The 4498-nt window shown below is 41.0% G+C and overlaps 1 pseudogene; it reads right to left on the bottom strand.

Annotated features, from left to right (window-relative positions):
• Positions 1 to 4111, bottom strand: part of LOC103397159 (acetyl-CoA carboxylase 2-like) — a 4528-nt pseudogene extending 417 nt beyond the window's left edge.
• Positions 4112 to 4498: the final 387 nt, after the last annotated feature.

Raw genomic sequence — 4498 nt, 5'->3', positions numbered from 1 at the left:
CACCCAGAGGAATTCCTCCCAACCTGTAAACAATGAAATGATCAACAACTGTAAAAAAAAGTGTTCTACATTAGTGTACATCAAGTGTTAGGAGATTTACCTTGCTCTTCCTACAACAACAGTTTGAGCCCAGGAGCTCATGATCTCCATGAAGGATCCATGGTCAAAGAATCCACTCTGCCAGGTGCCTTTAATGGCAAGACATTAAAGACAAGCGTTAGAACCAGGAACATTTACTTGGTTAAAAAAAAAAAAAGAAAGCTTCAAAATGGGTCCTGAAACTGACTGGGGTGGGGTCTGCCAGCCAACATCCAGCGGGGGTCGTAGGGAGCTTTAGTAGGAATGAACTCTATTTCTCTGTCAACTGGATCTGTGGCTGCCATGATGGGAACAAGGGAGTGTTTGTTCTGTGAGGCAGATAAAAACACTCGTTAGGAATCAGGTTCCGAACTAAACAGAGATCTGTGACACTCAGCCAGACCTTAGGCATGTAGGAGAGCCACTGCAGGTCAGTGAAGACGTCTTCAAAGTCATCTGGCACGGTGGTGTGAGTCACTCCATTGTTGTGCATGATCTGAACTCCACCCAGCTGATTGTTGGAGGTGTAGACATCTCTGCCCAGAACCTTAGACAAGGGTTTTTGGACAAACATAAATTCATTTTCAAATTAGACTTAGAATGGCTTTCTGCTTGTCCCACAGTGGAAGCAGTGGGCATAGTTTCGATAGTTTTGATAAGGCTGATCAAAGAAAAACAATGTTTTTAAATTAAATATAGTTCCCCATAACTCCCCTCCAGGTGGCACTACAATCACATGCTGGATCCATAAATACGTATTGGTACAAAAAATATTTCTATAAAAATCTAATGACATCCTGTGAGTCTTTTAATGTGACCTGATCCTCATCCTCCCCCAACAGTCAATACTTCTTGGGTTTTAAATGTAGCTTACATCCCCAGAAATACATTATTGCTACCCATCAGGTCCACTGTTAACATTTGGGGACAAAATGTCCTGGCTACTTGCAAAAAGTAAAAACAGTACATGTACAAAACACAATTCATCATACAGTAAAAAACAAACCTTGTTCAGAGCTCCTGCTCCTGTCAGGATGATGTGGGAGTTCTCCACTTGGATCACTCGTTGTCCCAAACGCACCAGGTAGGCTCCGATTCCAATGGCATGACACGACACCTGCATGAGTGTGAATTAGTCAGAAATGAAATGAAAGAGTAGGAGAGTGACATCAGCAGCTGAAAGAAGTGATATTTATATTCTCACCATACTGATGGTAACAGTCTCCTCATATGCCAGAACCTCTCAGGTTCTCAACACCAAGACCTTCATCTTTGCCAATGATGTGAGTAATGATGTACTTGAAATAAATGGGTCAGTGGTCATAAAGTTTTCTCTATGAAAGTTGTAAACTGAGTGTTCACAAAAACATCAACCTTACCTGGACTATCCGCCTTCTTCTACATGGCGGCAGTAAACACTGTTGGTGGAGCTGATACAGGTCTAATCCTGTGGTTTCAGATAGATTGTACTTGAAAAACCCTGCAGGTAGAACATAGTAATATCTTCCAATAAGTATCAGTCTGCATAACCTTCACTTTTCACACTCGTCTGGTGTAAATGTAGTTCCAGGAGGTACCTTATTGGGATCTTCCGGATCAATCCTGGAACATGTGTTTGATTTCTTCAGCCAGGCCAATGCGAGCTCCACTGTTGGCTGCAATGTAAATTCAAGGGATAGCCTCGGTCCGAGCCAACTCAGAAGCTCTGAGGAACAGTTCGTCCTCCTGAGGACTAAAGGAGCCGATCATGTGAGTGGTGTCATTGCAGATGATGATGATGTCACGACCCTCCGGACACTCCAGAGTCTTGTTGTGGTAAGGTTTTACCACCCCGGATTCGTTGATCAAGAACTTTCACAAAGTATAAAGAAAAGACAAAAGTCGTTGCTCGAGTTCGCCTGTGCACAGGGAGAGTCCAGCGGCGAGTCAGGGGGGCGACTGCTGAATTCTGCTCTCTCCACAAACTCAGGCTCGTTTTATTGACACACATATCCAGGGGTGGTACATATCAAGCAATACAGACTTCATTTGTTCTACACACACATATCCATTCTTTTTGGCAACTACATCTACACCGTTGGTTTCTCATCCCGTTCTTATCGCGCCCAGGTGCTGTTGTTGGGCCCTTGTGTTCTAACTATGAATCCAGCCATTGTCAAATTGTATTCTAAAAGTTTCTGTTTCCCACCACACCAAGTACTCCTCTTTTCACAACAAACCTTGGTTTTATCTCAACCTCGCAGCTCCTTCTCTACATCTGCATGTTTTCAGTTCTAGCTTTAAGCAGCATTTTATGTTCAAGCTGGTTATATGTTTTAGCACATCTCTTATGATCTTTTTAAAACATGATTATGTATGTTGCATACTTCTATAAAATACGAACACATGAATACATTTCATCCACAGTCTTCATCCTCATCTTGAAGGCCACTATTCCCACCTGATGAAAATGTGACTGAACAGATTCAACAAAAGATGAGTCAAAAGTGTGATAACACATTCAATGTGTTCTTAAATGGATCTTACATCATGCACCAATCGACTTTGTGAGTCCAGAACCAGCTCAGCGCAGGTCAGTACATCTTTGGGGTAATTATCTCCTGAGCCCCACAGTTTAAACAGTGTCTGTAAGTATTGTTTAAAAGATTCAGACACTGTCTGGAGACAAACACTTAGAAATGAAATGCAGCTCTGTCAGTGAGCAGTACTTGTCTGAACATCTCCGGGAAGTCGTAGACATATGTTGTAACCAATGTTTGAGCCTGGAAGCGTTTGGCCTGCAGTAGGTCTTTGGTCACAAGAGTGCTGATCATCATACCATTCAGAGGACCCTGCTTTTCTCCATACGACTGGAGCATAATCTGCAAGACAAAGATGATGACAGATATGTATTGAAGGCAGCCATAACATGCCTAAAAGCGTCTTAAAAAAACCTGTCCTTCACCTGTCCAGAACTTTGGTCAGTGACTTCCTCATATAGGCTGATGTCCAGATAATATCCAGATTCATTGGTGAGGAACAAATGAATGGGAACGGCATTTCCTGTTGGTGTCAGGCGGATGTTGATCTTTAGTTAGGCCTGCAGCACCCACAGCTTCTAAAGACGGCTGCCGTAACGCATTACCATGGAGCGGACAGACTCCTATATCTGTTACATACAGAAATGTATAAATTTATATAGAACAACTCCAAATAAGGTGGACATTCAGATTTTAAAGAAGAACAATCATCATCACAACTTTCAGGACATTATGTCATATATTATGCTAATGACATACTGTAAGGAAAATCCTGGCTTCTTGGTTTTAGGGCATTTAAGACCATCACTGGGGCAAATGTTGTCTTTGTCATTTCCTAACTTTTCTATTGTAACGTAAATTTATTGTTTTGAAAATTGTTGACCTAACCTTTCAATAAGGTATATATTTTTTGTGGGGGTTTTTATACCTTGTTTCAACTATTTTGTTATTTGGTCATATTTGTCTGGAGCTCATTTTGCTTAAAAAAATCACGATAAAATTGTACAGTGAACAAAATTGCATCATATTGTGAGTTTAGTGTATCATTATATCCTTAATGTTTACTGTTATATTGAGGCTAACTTTTAGCTATTACCTTAAAGCCAGTTGTTTTTATATTGGCTGAGTTACCCACTGTATGTCTGCTTATCTGGTTACCAGCAAACACATGTTGCACTATTTTCCGGAGCAAAATGTTTGAGCCTCTGCCATGACTTTTCAAAAAACAGTTTTCCTTAGATGGCACAAAACTACTATTTTCGTACCAACTTGAAAAAAAAAGACCCATTGGTAGCAACAGTACACTTACTTATCAGAACTAATCTGTCAATCAAAAGGGGCTGAAGATTAAAATTGATTATTTCTGTTCCATAGTTCCAGTGACACGAACTACTTGACGGCTTCACTAATGCCACTGTGACTGTGAGTGTACAGTTGTACTGGACACTTACTTTCGAAGGGTCCATAATGACAGTCGGCACGAATAGGCCATAAGGTGAACCACGAAAAGTCATTTAGAAATTGAATTCCACTCCGACGTCTAGGAACTACACGATCTCAACTTTATAAAAAAGAACGAGTTACGTTAAACTTACAGCAAAAAGTTCGTCGCAAAATATCCTGCCCGTTTTTTATATCGATGCGTTTTATAAAGGACTCGACACGTGATCGTGCTAGACCAATCGAGTAGCTGATAGTGATGGGAAGACCGATTCTTTTTATTGATTCGAATCTTTGACTCTCGAACAGTAAAATGAACTAGTCGTGAACGAATCTTTAACTAATCATTTCATTCGTTTTACAGCAGGTGGCGCTTTAGCCCTAATGTGGGCGTTGTAAAGAAGGCTGCGGTTCTCCGACACTAAATACTGAAGGCAACATGGTTTGCTTCCGCTGACAAA

This window comes from Cynoglossus semilaevis, chromosome W (assembly GCF_000523025.1).
Source record: "Cynoglossus semilaevis isolate Cse_v1.0 chromosome W, Cse_v1.0, whole genome shotgun sequence".
In the NCBI taxonomy this organism is placed as follows: domain Eukaryota; kingdom Metazoa; phylum Chordata; class Actinopteri; order Pleuronectiformes; family Cynoglossidae; genus Cynoglossus; species Cynoglossus semilaevis.
This window is presented reverse-complemented; position numbering and strand designations above follow the sequence as displayed.